This window comes from Pelophylax lessonae (genome assembly GCF_965119305.1).
Source record: "Pelophylax lessonae genome assembly, chromosome: 13".
Classification (NCBI taxonomy): Eukaryota; Metazoa; Chordata; class Amphibia; order Anura; family Ranidae; genus Pelophylax; species Pelophylax lessonae.
Window position 1 is genome coordinate 52694905 of NC_138780.1, and position 18705 is coordinate 52713609.

Below are 18705 nucleotides of genomic sequence, written 5' to 3' on the forward strand. Positions count from 1 at the left end.
GTTATTGGGATGTTTCTCTGTAGCAGGGACTGGAACACTAGTCAGGATAGAATAAAAAATGGAAATGGTAAATTCCGTCAAATTCTTGAGGAAAATCTGCTGCTCTATGCCAGAAAGTTGTCAGTGGGAAGAAGGTTTACCTTCCAACATGACAATGACCAAAAGCACACAGCAAAAATTAACACACAGTGGTTGAAGCTGAAATAGCTGAATGTCCTTGAATGGTCCAATCAGAGCCCAGACCTAAACACCATTGAAAATCTGTGGAATGATTTGAAGACTACAGTCTACACACGGCCACCATCATATGTAACTGAACCTGAGCAGTTCTGCCAAGAAGAGTGGGTAGATATTGATAAGTCTAGATGTGCAACGTTAGTAGAGAAAAATCCCAACAAACTAAAAGCTATAGTTAAAGCAAAAGGTGGTCCAACAAAATACTTACATAAGGGGGTGATCCTTTTTCCAAATCAGTGATTCTGTTTTTTATTTTTTTTATTATTTTTATTTTTTTTACATGTTGGTGTTATACCTTTTGCTTGGATGTTATAAGTTGCACTAAAAAATACAGCTGGATAAAACAAAAAAAATGTGTCTATCATTATTTCAGGCTGCAAAGAAACAAAATGGCATTATTTTACTCTCTTTTGGACCACCCCACGCAAATATACTGCAGCAGGGCGGACTTCTTGCATGAAATCACGTACCTGTACCTGTGATTAGACACAGCGGGAGCCAATCAACAGGTCCGGAAGTTCGCCAGCACCTCGCGATCGTTCAGGAGAGAGGCAGTCTTCCTATGCAAATAACCACTGCTCTGTGAGAGGGGAAGATGGAGATCTTGTGTTTCTGCAGGAACATGGATCTCTGTCTTCCCACAGTACAAGCACCCCCCCCCCGCCACAGTTAGAGAGCCCTCCTAGGGAACACATGTAACCCTCTGATCGCTGCTGATGTTAACCCCTTCCCTGCCAGTGTCATTAGTACAGTGACACTGCATATTTTTAGCACTGATCACTGTATTAGTGTCACTGGTCTCCGAAAAAGTGTCAAAAGTGTAAGTTAGTGTCTGATTTGTCTGCTGCAATGTTGTAGTCCTGCTAAAAATCACCGATCGCCACCATTACTAGTTAAAAAAATAAAATAAAAATTCCATAAAAATATCTCATAGTTTGTAGACGCAATAACTTTTTTTGCAAACCAATCAATATACATTTATTGGGATTTTTTTAAACAAAAATATGTAGCAGAATACATAGAGGCCTAAATTGATGAAGAAATTAGATTTTTTAAATTTTTTTATTGAGTAAAAAACATTGTTTTTTTTTTTTTTCAAAATTTTCGTTTTTGTTTATATCGCAAAAAATAAAAATCGCAGAGGTGATCGAATACCACCAAAAGAAAGCTCTATTTGAGTGACAAAAAATAAATCAATTTTATTTGGGTACAGTGATGCACGATCGCGCAATTGTCAGTCAAAATAACGCAGTGCTGCATCGCAAAAAATGGCCTGGTCATGAAGGTCAAACCTTCTAAGGCTAGCTTGACCTAATTTCTACTTCTACTTACTAACACTTGCCCTGCTATTCTGATTTTAAATCTAACTGAAGAATGGGATTCCCCACCCTGATACACTGAATTTCCACAGGCTCTCACAGTCCGTGAGTTGGAAAAAGGATCACCCCCTTATACTAGTTACGGGGGGCCGGATTTAAAGAAACTGCAGCTTCAAACATCTATGACGTGTTTCAGTTTCGCCGCGTTCAAATCAATTAACTGGCGCTGCGGCGAATTGGCGACTAAAACAGCAATAATGAATTCCGCCGTCAGCGGGATTCACTTACGATCGCGGCTTCGCCAATTCGCAAACTTATGTCTTCGTGCTTATAGCAGTTTCACATAGTGATGTGGGCTAGTGGATTAGTGCACACATCACATGTCTGTAATTCATCTCCCTCTGCTGTAGGTTCGAGGCTTACCATCTCCACCTACTTTTTTTATTTTCTTTTTTTGTTTATATTGCTAAAATGTAACGGATTACATCATATATATTGCTAAATAATGTTACACTCAGAAGCGCTTGCAAGCTTACACCATTTTAAGTGTTTTTTTGATCTTGTCTGTGTGTTGAATCGATCTTATGAAGGAAAGTACCAAAGGCAAGTGACCAAACCCCTACCCTACTTCAGGGCAAGATGAAACCTCACAATTTTACCATGGTCTTCTTCCCACATTCCATACAATGTTTAGTTCTTTAGCTATATGTGCTTTTTAGCCTTAACACACTCCTTTTTTTCCACCATACAGCTTTATTCTGCACAATAGCTAAGTGCTTTGCAACTTCACTGCAGTTCACAACGTCATGGGTTCAAATCACATCACTACACTTGGGATCTCTTTTCACTCTCATTTTTTTAAACAGTTTTTTTAAACTATCTTGAATTTGGGGGGGGAGGGGGGTGTCCTACCCAAATTTCAAGCACATCAATGGAAACAACACAATTTTGATTTTATGAGTGTGGTCCTAGTTTTATCGAGATGCAATTCTTTACATATTTACCATGGTTCTTACAATTTCTTGACCAATAAACATAGGTGTCTGATATTGGACTCTCTCCATATTTCAACAACACAGACCCTCATAGTCCAAGACTACATTTGCCTCACACCTCAACACAACACTGTCACATCCCTACTCTACATTACAACCCCTCACATCACCAGTACAAGCAGCATGCAAAGTGCAAAACTCCGGCCTTGGCAGCTTAATGGGCCATACACTAACAATTTGTCTAGACTTTTTCCTGTAGACTTAACCAAACCATATAATAGAAGCTCAAACCTCAACACTTTCAATTTGCATGCAATCAGGCAGGCCCTTGCACTACATAGAAAATGTCAATCTGAAGGATAAAGTCTTCTCTAAATCTTACAGTGTGGATGGCCCTTTTGTCTGTAGGCACCCACACAAAACAAAAAAACACATGTTCAATTCTAATGTATTTATTTATTTGAGAATGACAGCAGAAGGAGGGATGCAGCAAAAGAATATTGTCACTCTCCAGTCCGTGTGCCTTTACAGCGCCAGACCACGATCTTTGCTCCATGGCTACGGGATTCTGATGTCTTCCACAACTTCCGGCAGAGTTCAGAATCCATTCTGCACCTCTACCAGCTCATAGGGGACAGGCATGGCAAGGTTGCTGGGCAGCTTCCAAGCCACTTTCGAAGTTCCAGGGTGTTCATGTTGGTCATTGGCCATGTGCCTTACCAAATATCCACTGACCACAAAAGAAAATGAGTGGAGTCCATCAAGGTGGGTTTCTACCACCTACACCCGCAAGCAGTACCACTCCTGGAAAAATAAAACAAAGGATAAGACATTTCATTATGAAAATCACATCTTAATGCCTGTTTGCTTCATTCTGAACTTCATTTAATTTCGACATCACGAGTGAAATAACACATTTTATGCCAACTTACACAAACCAGAAATCATTAATGTAAACATTTGAATACACACCTGTGACGCCAGACAGCCCATCACCACAGGCTTCCCATGGTACGTGCCATGATTCCAAGATGTTGATGTTCTGGAAAATTACAACACCATAAGATACCAAGCAGCCGTTCATGTTATCAATAACTACACAGGTGGCATAGACACAAATAAACACCTGCCAGCTCTTCTCAGCCCTTTACACTATTCACAATACCAACATGTTTATGGTTAGAGGTGCATGTTTTTGCTCAAGTAACACAATTTTACCAATGTTGACTACACTTTATCTACAATGGCAAGTGTCATTGGCAGATGATAATCACCCTCTGTCTCCCTGTGAGTGGCACCTCTGCTAACTAGCTAATTAATACACATGCCCTATCTTGACCGGTTACAGTACTTACATGTAAAGTGGCTAGCAACCAGGGTATTCCGGGTGGCCATACCGGCAGCGGTGCTCCGCCGCCTGGGGGCCGCCGGCTGACGGACCTCTGGCTCCCTCTCCTCCGTCAGCTCCCAAGAATCATCCCGGGCAACGCACATGTTGTGCAACACGCAGCACGCCAGGATGATCTTGGAAGCCTTTGTAGGAGAGTACAGGAGTTCACCCCCAGGCCGGGCCAAGCAGAGAAACCGGGACTTGAGAAGACCTATGGTCAACTCAATGATACTCCGGCTTCTCCGCAAGGCCCTGTTGTAATTCCTCTCTGCTGGGCCCTGGGGGTACCTGATTGGAGCCATCAGCCACGTCAGCTGCGGGTAACCAGCATCCCCTGAAAAATAAGAAAAATATACATTAGTTCTTCATATCATGTGACTTTAGATGACTCCTCAAAATGGGAGACAATTAGGCATTTTACTAAACAACCTGCTCGTCTGTTTGCAAAAAATCATATGAAACATCTCAACTCTGTCTAACTGCCTAAATCACTAATACAAATGGGAAAAAGGACACACAAAGTGGTGGGTTTCTCTTGCAAGTTCCAACTTGGCCCCTATTTTGTTCCTATTACATTAGCCTAGGTCTTACTTCTGGAATATATCTGCAACTAGAGTGAGGAAACCAATATTGACTCACTTATGCAAAGTACTTTGGGGATATGGCAATACCATTGGAATCATTTGTCGGTTTTCTTTGGGTGGCTAGAGGACACCATTTACACATTGGTTAACCACCTTCATTGGACTCAAAGACAACTTTGCAAATCTTTCTTTTGTGAGCTGCTAAGCTGCTGATCTGGTTGTGTGTGAACAGCCTGACAACTCCTAACACATCCATTTTAGGTAGGCTTTGCTTAAATCAGGGTGTACACCGATGTAGCTTATTCCTATGTCTATGTAATCTTACAGTTTATGTTGTTAAGACAAAATACTTTACCAATAAGCCACCCTTCGGGCATTTGTCCACTTTCAAACACCTCGTACAGAGTACTTGTTCTTAACATACTGGAATCATGGCACGACCCTGGGTGACCAGTGTTGACACTCATGATGAGCTGTTTGGCGTCACACACTAATTGGACGTTCACGGAGTGGTACTGCTTGCGGTTCCGGTATTCACTTTCGTGGCTCCTTGGGGGCCTAATGGCTATGTGGGTGCCATCGATTGCCCCTAGGATTTGCGGCATGTGTGCCCGCCGGTAGAAACCCAACTTGACTTCATTCCACTCATTTTCATTCTGTGGCCAGTGGATAAAATTGGGCACTATATCCACTATGGCATTAATGACCAACATGAACACCCTTGAAACTGTGGGCTGGCTAATGCCCATGATACTTCCCGAAGTGGCTTGGAAGCTGCCACGCCCTAAAATATACAAAGTGGCCAGCAATCTGGCCATGCCGGGCACCGCATGGCCGCGCTGTGTGTCCGGGTCAATTTTCTCTGCTATGAGCTGGTAGAGGTGTAGAATAGTTCCTCGCTCGAGCCGGAACTTCCTCCTGACATCAGAATCCCGCAGCTTGTCCAAATAGATCCTTGGAGCAAAAATGCGTGGCTGGCGAGGTAAGGGCACACGGACTGGAGGTGCTGCTGCTGGAGGTGCTGCTGCTGCTGCTGCAGCTTCCCCACCTTCTGCTGCCTCCTGTGCCAGGGCCTCCTCAAACAAGGCACCAATAAATGCCAGCATTGCACCATCTAATGCGTCTGGGATATCGTCCTCCATTTTGAACGCGCAAATTCGCGAATGCGCAGATATATATAGAAACGGCCGCTAATTATCACACCTGTGAGCCAGCTATAAAAGGAGCACATGGCCAATATGGCTGCTGGATGTTATAGATCGATGTTTCTTATGTGCTAGCAAGACCCTGTGACCCACAACCTACATTATCTGGAGGTAAGACAATTGTATCTCTCTCTCCCAAAAAAAAGGAAGGAGACAATTTGTACTTATCTTGGGTGTGCTTAAGTTGTCTATGGTGAATCCCCTCCAACCCACAATAGCTTGGGAACCCCTCAAGTGTCTTTTAATCATTGGCAGTTGGCCCCATGTGCATGTGGTTTGGACATGTGTTTTCTCATGTATGTTTAATGTTTGCAGCCTCCTTTTGCCTATAAAGGATTACACCACCCCCCCTCCACCAAGTCTGTTTGTGCCATTAGGTAAGTGTTTGGAGGGCCTTGTGTGATTTGTACCCATATGCGTTTTCTTATGTGTTTTTTTTTTACATTTCTTTGCAGCCTCTTCTGCTCTTTGCCACCACCACCACCACCACCACCACCACCACCACCACCACTGTGTTTGTGCCATTAGGTAAGTGTTTGGAGGGCCTCGTGTGATTTGTACCCCTATGCGTTTTCTTATGTGTTTTTTTTTTTCCATTTCTTTGCAGCCTCTTCTGCTCTTTGCCACCACCACCACCACCACCACCACCACCACTGTGTTTGTGCCATTAGGTAAGTGTTTGGAGGGCCTCGTGTGATTTGTACCCCTATGCGTTTTCTTATGTGTTTTTTTTTTTCCATTTCTTTGCAGCCTCTTCTGCTCTTTGCCACCACCACCACTGTGTTTGTGCCATTAGGTAAGTGTTTGGAGGGCCTCGTGTGATTTGTACCCCTATGCGTTTTCTTATGTGTTTTTTTTTTTTCCATTTCTTTGCAGCCTCTTCTGCTCTTTGCCACCACCACCACTGTGTTTGTGCCATTAGGTAAGTGTTTGGAGGGCCTCGTGTGATTTGTACCCATATGCGTTTTCTTATGTGTTTTTTTTTTCCATTTCTTTGCAACCTCTTCTGCTTTTTTTGCCACCACCACCACCACCGTGTTTGTGCCATTAGGTAAGTGTTTGGAGGGCCTCGTGTGATTTGTACCCATATGCGTTTTCTTATGTGTTTTTTTTTTCCTTTTCTTTGCAGCCTCTTCTGCTCTTTGCCCACTACTACCACCACCACCACCACCAAGTCTGTTTGTGCCATTAGGTAAGTGTGTTCTGTAACTGTTCACTAATTATACTGTATATGAAGAGCAATCTGCAAATCCTGTTTTTTCTGTTTTCTCTTTTGTCATTTCAGATTTAGGAGTTTGGGGCTCTTTGCTGCTGCTGGACAGCCAGATTCTCTGCCCACCTCGTGCTCCCATGGCCCCACCCACTGGAAGGATGAGAAGGGGCAGGGTGGCCAGGGGGGCCAGGGGGGCCAGGGGGGGCAGGGGGGGCAGGGGGGGCAGGGTGGGCAGATCGTCTGGCTCTGGTGTGAGGGAGGCTCCAGCTGTATCCATGAGGGAGTCCACCATCCCCATCCCGGAGGAGGAAGCCGGGGGAGGTGTTAACACACCAAGTGGACAAGCTGGCTCTTCTGACAGTAGTCCTGGAGCGGGTCCGTCCACCAGAGTCAGCTTGTCCACATTACCCCGGCTTCCCCGTTTCACCCACAATCAGTGCTGTGCCCTGGTCCACGCCTATATGGCCAGATATCAGGCGATACATGGGACCAGGGCCGCGTCTTACTCAGTAACAGAGAAGAACAGATTGTGGGATGAAATCCGGGATGCTGTAAATGCACTGGGTGAAGCACCTCGCCACCGTGACAGTGTGCGGAAGAAGGTCAACGACATCTGTGGGTCCGTTCGGAAGAAGCTAATTGCATGGGCTGCGGAGGGTCTTTATGACCGTCAAGGTCGGCTGGATGAACGTGCACGAAGTTCTCTCTGGGATTATCAATTACCTTTCTTGAACATCATAGGACCCGATACCATCTTTCCCAGAGAGGACTTAGATTCGGATGCTTTGCACCGAGGTAGGATATTATCTTGGATGTCAATTGTGTGAGTTGTTTGGAAAAGATTAACTACTATCCTATGTGTGACATTAAGAGAATGTGATACTTGCCCTTCCAATTGTCCTTTTTTTGTTTTCCCCAACCTGCAATTTGTTCATCTGTAGCACGGATCTCAGCCCCTCCACAGCCCATGCAGCTTGGCGAACCAGACGGACTCACAGGTGTTGACATCAGTGCTGACCCTCCTCCTGGTAGGTCCAATATCATACTGTGCCAAACAATGTAGATGTTTTTTTTTTTCCAAGATAGCTCATATTGCTATGTCCTTTACAGAAGATCCGCAGCAGGGAACACACCCAGTGCAGCTAGGCCTGGAGGAAGGTGTTGGTATGTCTAGTCAAATAATGTTTTTTTGAATCTTATTAACCCCATTAACACACATGTTTTTTCTTATGAAAGAGTGTTGCCTTTTAGATGTTTACCCTGCAAAACACAGTTGACAGCATTAATGGGTGCCGTCATTAGTAGGCAGACCAAGCCTTCTTAACCTTTGGGAGGGTTTAGCAAGTGTCCTATGAGCCCAGGAAAGCACTTTTGAATGTTTGGCCTCAATGCTTCATTCATGAAGCTAGGAGGGCAATCTGGCCATAATCATTACTGACTAAGGTTATGTACTAAACATGTTTTTTTTTTTTTGTTTTTAAAAGAACATCAGGCCCCTCTTGACGTTGCAGCTGGAGTTGGATCAGGAGCTGGCGACGATTCTGCATCCAGTGCTGTGGTATGTGATATAAGGGAACAAGGTGCACATGTAACATTTCAATGGTAGCATTGATTTTGGACTAGATGTGGCTTACATTGTGTGTGTTAAATTAGTGCTATGACATTCTGACGATGCACCAGCACAACAAGAGTTCTATCTTGAACATCAGGGAATTATGTTATAATTTGGTGTGCCACTAATGTTCCAAAAACATCCAGGATCTTTAAAGTCCGGCCCGTCTTTGATTTTCCAGGTCCAAATTCATGGGTATCGTTTGGTTGGGTTGTCCTGTAGCCGATTGATGGCAAGATTTTAGACAACATACGTAGATGTATAAAGTCATTGGTGTAGTAACAGATTTACCAAAAGCATAAACAACCTACCACACCAGGGTTAATTGGGAACACCTTCATGTTGAATCTTTTTTGCCTTTGTCATATTAGTCATACCAATATAATATGTACCCATTATCAGAAGTGTTGCTAGCTTGGATAATCTTACAATGAACAAGTACTCATTAGAAGCACATCAAACTTTTCAACGTTCTGCTTGGGGTGTTAAGTTGTCAAACTAATCTGAAATATTTAGTCATGATGTTTGATAATGATTTGGTCTATTTCTTCTGCTTTCAGGTAGCCTTAGATGCAGAGGGATTGTCACCTACCCAACTTCGTCCATCTATGCTGGATGTAGCCGAGAGGCTGCTTGATGAGTATCAGGTCCAAAATGAGTTAAGGAGGCGTACTCAGCAATCTACTGAGGCAGTACGTCTGCTCGGGCTCATACAGGAATCTGTAACAACAATGGTACAGGTTCACCAGGATATGTTACAGGTTCAACAGGATATGCGTAACAGCTTGGTAAGTTTAGCAGACCAGCATCAACGGGATCGGCAAAGTGTTGACACTCAGGTGCTGGCCACACGCAAATGCCTGTTTGGATCTGAAGATGCCCCATTGGCAGAGCCCTCCCAAACATCTCACTCACCTGCCACTGCAGGTTGTGGTAGTGGGAGGGTAATGCCAGTGTTGGCCACTTGTCAGGCAGCTGGGGATGGGACAATTCCTCCTGTAGCCACTCCTAGCACTTCACACTCCGTTCGGACTCCCACACCCCTCAATGAGCAATCCTCCTGCACAACCTCAATGCGCACTGGTTCCACAGTACCCCTTCCACCTGACTACATTCCCTCCACACCTTTATCACTTCACTCCTCCCCAGGCCGTTCTTCTTTTTTGTCACCAATGCGACATGTCGTTTGCCCCCGCACCGTGGACCACAACAAACAATCAACCACCACTCCCCACACATCTTCACAACCCTTGCACCACCAGCAGCATCAAATAGCCTTGGAGCAGCAACGATCCCATCTCATGGTAATGGCACACGTTGCCCAAATGCTTAGGCTGACCCCAGAGCAGATGACACTATTGGCAGAACATCTTCTGTCTGGGACATTTCCAACGTTCAACACCCTGCATCATCAGCAGCCTCAGACAGAAGATATGATCCTAATGGGCCACTTGAGCACAACTCTACAGTTAACCCCAGACCAGATGGAACTATTGGCCCACCATTTGATGGCAGGAAACTTAACAGTGCTCACCACACTGCTTCAGGCACGACCACCAACTTGATTTTTTGTTTTTTTGTTTAATTTGGTTTAGTTTTGTTAATGATTTACATTGGCCAATTTGTTGGGCCATTTTTTTTTTTAATTTGAGGGTGGCACAATATGATTTATTATAGTGCTTCTTTTGGGGATGAAATAAAATTTTATGCAAAATGATTAGTTTGTGTTTGCTCTTTGGTTTTTTAGGAGTGTTGGTGGCCAAGTAATGGCCCTGGTTAATGTAGGCATTTATACACACGTGCTTCTCTATCTCCAAACATATGATTTCATGTAAATTTAGATAACTCAATGTTCACATAACGACCCAAGAAAAGGTCTCCCTTCAAATGTAGCTTCAAAACAAGTCTCAAGGCTAACATAAACCAAAGCCAACATACTAACAATTACAGACCACACCACTCAAGTAAACAAATACAACACAAAAGACATTCGATGTGTACACCAAAAAGAAAACTTGGGTAATAAAATAAATGTTTTAATAACACATGTGTGTGTCTACCAACTGTAGCGTACAAAAAATATATTACAATATATAATAGAATGAACTAAATTGCCAATGTAACATTTGTGTTGCAAAGAGCAACATACTTAAATTTAATTTAGATAAACATTTTAAACATTTTTTATGTTTTGACATCATTTTTTGGAAGGTTTTCACAAAAACAATTCTTTTTTGTAAACATTTGTGGTTTTGTCGGTTGCCATAAAAACAACAAGGCTTTTTTGTAAACATTTGTGGTTTTGTCGGTTGCCATAAAAACAACAAGGCTTTTTTGTAAACATTTGTGGTTTTGTCGGTTGCCATAAAAACAACAAGGCTTTTTTGTAAACATTTTTGGTTTAGTTTGTTACCAAAAACAACAAGGCTTTTTTGTAAACATTTTTGGTTTAGTTTGTTACCAAAAACAACAAGGCTTTTTTGTAAACATTTTTGGTTTAGTTTGTTACCAAAAACAACAAGGCTTTTTTGTAAACATTTTTGGTTTTTTCCGTTGCCAAAAACAACAAGGCTTTTTTGTAAACATTTTTGGTTTAGTTTGTTACCAAAAACAACAAGGCTTTTTTGTAAACATTTTTGGTTTTTTCCGTTGCCAAAAACAACAAGGCTTTTTTGTAAACATTTTTGGTTTTGTCGGTTGCCATAAAAACAACAAGGCTTTTTTGTAAACATTTGTGGTTTTGTCGGTTGCCATAAAAACAACAAGGCTTTTTTGTAAACATTTTTGGTTTAGTTTGTTACCAAAAACAACAAGGCTTTTTTGTAAACATTTGTGGTTTTGTCGGTTGCCATAAAAACAACAAGGCTTTTTTGTAAACATTTGTGGTTTTGTCGGTTGCCATAAAAACAACAAGGCTTTTTTGTAAACATTTGTGGTTTTGTCCGTTGCCATAAAAACAACAAGGCTTTTTTGTAAACATTTGTGGTTTTTTCCGTTGCCATAAAAACAACAAGGCTTTTTTGTAAACATTTGTGGTTTTGTCGGTTGCCATAAAAACAACAATTCTTTTTTGTAAACATTTGTGGTTTTGTCGGTTGCCATAAAAACAACAATTCTTTTTTGTAAACATTTGTGGTTTTGTCGGTTGCCATAAAAACAACAATTCTTTTTTGTAAACATTTGTGGTTTTGTCGGTTGCCATAAAAACAACAATTCTTTTTTGTAAACATTTGTGGTTTTGTCGGTTGCCATAAAAACAACAAGGCTTTTTTGTAAACATTTGTGGTTTTGTCGGTTGCCATAAAAACAACAAGGCTTTTTTGTAAACATTTGTGGTTTTGTCGGTTGCCATAAAAACAACAAGGCTTTTTTGTAAACATTTGTGGTTTTGTCGGTTGCCATAAAAACAACAAGGCTTTTTTGTAAACATTTGTGGTTTTGTCCGTTGCCATAAAAACAACAAGGCTTTTTTGTAAACATTTGTGGTTTTGTCCGTTGCCATAAAAACAACAAGGCTTTTTTGTAAACATTTGTGGTTTTGTCGGTTGCCATAAAAACAACAAGGCTTTTTTGTAAACATTTGTGGTTTTGTCGGTTGCCATAAAAACAACAAGGCTTTTTTGTAAACATTTGTGGTTTTGTCGGTTGCCATAAAAACAACAAGGCTTTTTTGTAAACATTTGTGGTTTTGTCCGTTGCCATAAAAACAACAAGGCTTTTTTGTAAACATTTGTGGTTTTGTCGGTTGCCATAAAAACAACAAGGCTTTTTTGTAAACATTTGTGGTTTTGTCGGTTGCCATAAAAACAACAAGGCTTTTTTGTAAACATTTTTTTTTTTTGGTTGCCAAAAACAAGGCTTTTTTGTTATTTTTTTTTTTTTTTGGGTCCCAAAAAAAGGTTTTTTTTTAAATTTTTATATTTTTTTTGGTTGCCAAAAACAAGGCTTTTTTTGTTTTTTTATTTTTTTTTGGGTCCCCAAAAAAGGGTTTTTTTTAAATTTTTATATTTTTTTTGGTTGCCAAAAACAAGGCTTTTTTGTAATTTTTTTTTTTTTTGGTGCCCAAAAAAAGGGTTTTTTTTAAATTTTTATATTTTTTTTGTTTCCCAAAAACGAGGGTTTTTTTATTTTTTTTTTTTTTTGGTCCCAAAAAAAAGGGTTTTGAAATTTTTAATTTTTTTGTTTCCCAAAAACGAGGGTTTTTTAATTTTTTTTTTTTTTTTGGTCCCAAAAAAAAGGGTTTTGAATTTTTAAATTTTTTTGTTTCCCAAAAACGAGGGTTTTTTTATTTTTTTTTTTTTTTTGGTCCCAAAAAAAAGGGTTTTGAATTTTTAAATTTTTTTGTTTCCCAAAAACGAGGGTTTTTTTATTTTTTTTTTTTTTTTGGTCCCAAAAAAAAGGGTTTTGAATTTTTTAATTTTTTTGTTTCCCAAAAACGAGGGTTTTTTTATTTTTTTTTTTTTTTTGGTCCCAAAAAAAAGGGTTTTGAATTTTTAAATTTTTTTGTTATATTTTTTTTTAGAATGTCGAAATGTGACAGTTAAAAAACATTGTAAAATTAACCAAACAAATTAAAAAATAAAAACTATAATCTTTTTAAGGGGGAAACATTCCTGACAAATGGCTCCTGAGGGGCTGGATCGGCCCCATAAGTTTCTTCCAAAACTAAGATTCTGTCGATGCACCATGTTACGTATTCCAAAAGGACCTCATAGGTGAGGTGCGTGTGTCCTGGGTAGAAAAAGACATGACAATTAGTTTTATGCAAAATGATCCAAACAACGATTGTAATTAATGTGCCTCAACAAATATGCTTAGGAGTCTATTGGTTGGCTTTTATCAACACTCTGAAGCAAATATGCTAAATTGCTGGTGTAAACCTTAAACTCAAACTTTCACAGCAAATTGTTCAAAAGGTTACATAAGATGGCTTGGAATGTTAGTAGCAGTTCCACCAAAGCTAAGTAAAAGGCTTTTCTTCATGTCAACACAAGCAATCATTTAGAAGAATGTAAGGTGTTTTGGGTTCAATTGGTCAACACGATACATGTGCACACATTTATCTCTATCACCATTGGAGTTTGTGTAGCGTTCTCTCTCCCTCTTACTGTCTATAGATTGAACCTGACACATAGTAGAGACTTACCCTTTGGAATTCGGAGGGCCAGTTGTGGACGGAGCAGATGTGTCTGCTCCCCTGATCTCCTTTCCGCCATCCCAGCTGTGTTAAGAGAGAAGAAAAAGTTTATCAACAAATGGACTCACGCTAACTGTAGGTTAGGCAGTCATGAAAACGCTCTAACACCCACTCATTACCCCTCCACATTTCCCTGAAAGTTTTATTTAGACTTTGATATGGTGGTGATGCAGATTTGTACAGTGCAAGCGTCATTCTACTGGGTGAAGCTTGTAGCGTTAAGGATACGTACTCCCTGCTTTTGTGCTGATTGTGTTTTTCGGATGTTTTTGGTGCCTCAGCCCTGCCTGTTCTAAGTGTTGGAAACATATTTTGGGAGGGCTGTGGAAAACTAATCAGGTTAGACTTACACTCTCTAGGTTTTTGGGGACAAGATAAATAACAATCCTCCTTTTTACATGGCCCCTGTACACACCTCTAGGCACCTCCCTCCTGTTGGTTGACCCCACAGCAGGCAGCTTGCTATGGAGGCACATGAGATGAAGCCAAGCACCCTGTGCCTGTTCAGGCACCTAACTGTGAGCCAGCCTTGCCCCCCTCCCTTCCGATGGTCTCAATGATTAGGAGTGACAGCATCAGGAGGCAATATTGGCATGCTGTCACCTCAGTTAAGGAGGAGGGGGAGTCTGTTCCAGACAAGTATTAGTGCAAAAATGTGGACAGTAAAAAATGGTCCCAGTAAGTCTGAGGGGGAATATGCACACCTATCACTTGGAATACTAATGCATAGAATGCATTCACATAAAGAACCTGCTGCCTTTAGAGGAACTTGAAGCCTGAGCGGGGACATACACAGTTAGCATTTCTCCACTTACTAAGTAGACACATTACTGGAAAAGCACACAACTTACCATCATCAGTTTTTTTTTGGGCCCCCGAAGTTGATGGCGTGGCTGGCTCGGGAGAAACTGCACAAAAAGAACACAAATTGTGAACTGGAATGTGGTACATTACCGAGGAAGAGTATTTATGAAAGATTGACAAACACACATTTTCAGTGTTGACTAAATCAGGACATGATTAAATTACAATGTCCACAAAAAATTTACAAGTACAAAGCACACCATTTCCAATGTAGAGAAACTAACACCAATTTAGAATAGGGTGGCTTGAGATAACTTACAAAAGATAACATGTCCTGTAAAGCTCCCCAAAACCACCTTGCAAACATGAAGGTTAAGCAAGAGTGTTTCATGACCAACCTTCCTGTCACATATAGCAAAACTACACTTGCTTAGACTCCAACTTAGATTATCCTAGATACACATCATCCTAGCACACACAATTCATGTGAGAATCTAATTTTAGGTACTTACAGACTAGTTCAGGGGAGCCTGGAGTGGGGGAGGATGGGGGAGACCCTACATGGGGGGATGGTGTCCCTTCATGGGGGGATGGCGTCGTATCTCCTAGAAACACAAAGACACAAATACAATCCTTTAACCAAAGCTATTTGATAAAGGCACACAGAAAGTAGTTGGGAAACATTGAAGGTAGTAGTTACTTTGGACTGGGTAAGCAGCAGCCCCTCTTCCCCAGTCCTCCACAACTAACATCCTCAATGTCAGCTGCTACATAACCCCAATGGCAAAATATAGATATTACAGCCCTTAGATTTCCCAGGACACATTGAACACACAAACACATGTAGAATACTTACTTCCCATTTGAGGAGAGCCCAGGTCCTCATCCGGTTCAGACGAATTGGCCTCTTCTTGGGCACCAATGTGTTCCTGGCCCGGATCCAGGCGACTTGGCCCTGCCTGAGGCTCCTCTCTTGCTGAAGTTACATCAACCACAAAAGAAAACAAAACAAACAATCATTCCTCCAAGTTCGACCTAATACACAACACACCAGCACATCCACATTACTTACAGGGGGCCTGAGAAGGCTGAGCCGCAACATCCTGATCACTGGTTTCTAAAATAAAAGAAAAACATTATATATTATTTATGGACACAAATAGGCAGTAACCTCTCATCATGCTAGCACCATACTCAATGCCCCTAAAATTCAGAACATAGAAGTGCACTTACACCAATGAGATGCATTGACCATGTTTTAAAACAGGAGGGCACCATGCAAATTAAGCGGGCGCCTAAGGCCTCGCACCTACAGGGGCCTTGCGGCCAGTGGCGGAGCACCAACATTTCGAAGGGCGCAGTCAGGGAAATCTCCCAAGTAAAAGATTGCTTTCAATCCTCGGATCAAAAAGTTGCAGCAGTGTGCTGCAGTCCCTTCACTGCGTCTGCCAGGTGTCTGTTGTCCGCTGACACTTACTCCTCCTTCTCTGCCGGGGATTGGCCGTCTGATCATGTTATCCTAAGATGTGGAGGAATCGGTAGGTGTGTACCTGCACCAGTAGGAAGTGACTGGCCGGTCAACTCACTCTGCTATCATCATTTGTTGCTCTGGGAGGAGAGCTCCGCCCTGGACCCGGAACATACAGGTAACCAGGCCCAGACTTGATATTTTGCAGGCTGGTCATAGATTTGTTGTGTCCACTATGCAAAGGGGTTGAGTTGCCCAAGGGAAGTTGGAAGAGTCTGAAAATGGTTGGTGGAGGAGGAGGAGAAGAAGGCCCTGGGTGGCTGGGGGACAAGGAGAGGGCCCCTGGGTGTTTTCTAGAGGAGGAAAGATCCACAATGACGCCAGAGTCAATTGCCAAGGAAGAGAGTGGAGCTGAGCAAGTCCTGCCTATCTGACCTGAAAGCCAAACATGGTGTAGATGGAGCCCTTTGCCCTACACAATGACAGCACCAGAGGTGGAAGGTGAGTGGTAGCGGGTCTTTGACATTATAGAGCATATGGACTCTGTCCATTATTGGTAGTTTTGTTTGGAGTTGTCCTTTAGATGTTTAACTGTGTTGCTTTTGACCCGAGCTGTGAGGGACTGAGGTATGACAGCCCACTATGCTGAGACTTATAGTGCCCTAGAATGTTGAGGACTGAGGAATCCTTAGTCCCTAACAGAGGGCACTACAAGTCTTAGCATAGCAGGCAGTATTTCCTCATTCCCCTACAGAGAGGATTACAAGTCCAAGCAGGTAGCCTTCTGCAGTGGGACTTGTTGTGCCCTTGACTGTGGTGGACTGAGGAAGGGAAGTGTAAGAGGGTCTCTGTAAGCTCAGATGTATGGGGGAGCTTTGGGGAACACAGAGTTCCCTTTTACACCAGAGTCCCCAGCTTCCCCCCTCAAATAATGGTTCCCAAACTCTCCTTATATCAGAGTCTTCACACTTCCCTCTTACAGTGTAGTAAGTCTGGAGACTCCGATGTAAAGGGGGCTCTGTAAAATGTGATTAGAGATTAGAAATTTCTAACATTTTTATTTTCTACTTACGATCCACAATTTTCAGCTGCTCAAATGGCTCGCTGCCTCTGATTGCGTATTGGAGTGTGGCCGTCCTCCTCCTCCCCTTCTTCACCAAAAGCACAAGAGGGTGCCGTCCGTCCGCTTTGGCTAGAAGCAGAAGAAAAAAAAAAAACATAAAAAATACGAATGTACATAGTAGTATTAAAGGTTGTGAAGAGACACTTGATGGAGGTAGGAAAGGTAGGAGCGAGAGGGAGGGGGGGGGGGGTGTTGGTATTAGTGTTGTTGCATAGCTAAACACATGTCCACCTACCCAAAAAATTGTAACCTATCTGGTCACATGTAATGTATATTTTTACTTACCGGAGATTTGCTCCACAGCCTTTAGCAGGAGCCTGGGTGAGCGCCTTTTGGCATCACTCCAGGCCCGCTGCAGATCCACTATATCAGGCAGGAACTGAAATCTCCGCTGCAGCCTCATCCGGAGACGACACATCATCTTGTGCTTTTGGTGAAGATGCGTATAAACTTTATCATACCCCCAGAGGAGGAGGAGCTGTGGAAAGAGCAGTGTATGTTTGAGTCCAAGTATGTCCAAAATAGTACAGTCTTCAAATAACATGCTAGGTCATCTTTGAGATATTGTAGAACAAAGAATTCCATTTCTGGTGATACATATACATCGATGTCCAAATCTACCTCCATGACATAGGTTGCCCCACACTGGTGATTTCCTCTACATGATATAGCCATTTTCTCAATTGGCCTTTCATGACACACCCAGGGCCGCCATCAGGGGGGGACAGGCAGTCACTGTATTTACAACCTTATTGCTGTCCATTTAGCAGGGTGCAAGTAACTTTACACACATGTAGCATAGGTATCAACTTTTGTCACCATGTTAAAAGGACAGCAGTATGGGTAGCATTACAGTGACTGTTATTAGTCCAGGCTCACTAAACTAGCCAATGCTTGGAAAAGCAAGCCATGCAGATTGCTTTTCAGGTCCCTTTTAACACGAGCTGTCTGATTGGGTGTGGCTGTTAATTTTTAACGCAGACCTGATAAGCCCCTCAATTCTCCTTTATGGAGTGTTATATGTAAATGGGATTGCTTCATTTGAGATGCAGATTTAAACAATGTATGGCCAGGCTGAAGGTACCCAAGTTGATTGGTCGATCACCTGGAGGACAACGTACAACCAGTCTGTCAGATTTTACACACACTTATCGCTAGCATCTCTTGTAGCCACTAGCAATAATCACTGTGTTTTCCTGGCAGGGGCAGCACCAGGAGAACACAATGGCTCCGCAGGAGGGTTTCCCCTGTCTGTGTTGATGGTGGAATCAAGGCAAAATGTTTTTCCTGCAAGCCACGGGACAAACAAAGATAGTTTTTTAATTAATCCATGATTTTGCCAAAATGGAAAAAAAAAGATGTTTGCTTTGTATATTCTTAAGTTTGCTACATAACTAGAACATGTAACAGTGTTATATCATTGCAGGAGATTTCCCTTCACTTCCTGTCTTGGTGTCACCAGGACAGGAAGTGAGGGAATCTCCCGTGGGGATATAGCCAGCAATTCTTTCCTTTTATATATACTATGGACATTATAAGGCAACAATTGCAAGCTATT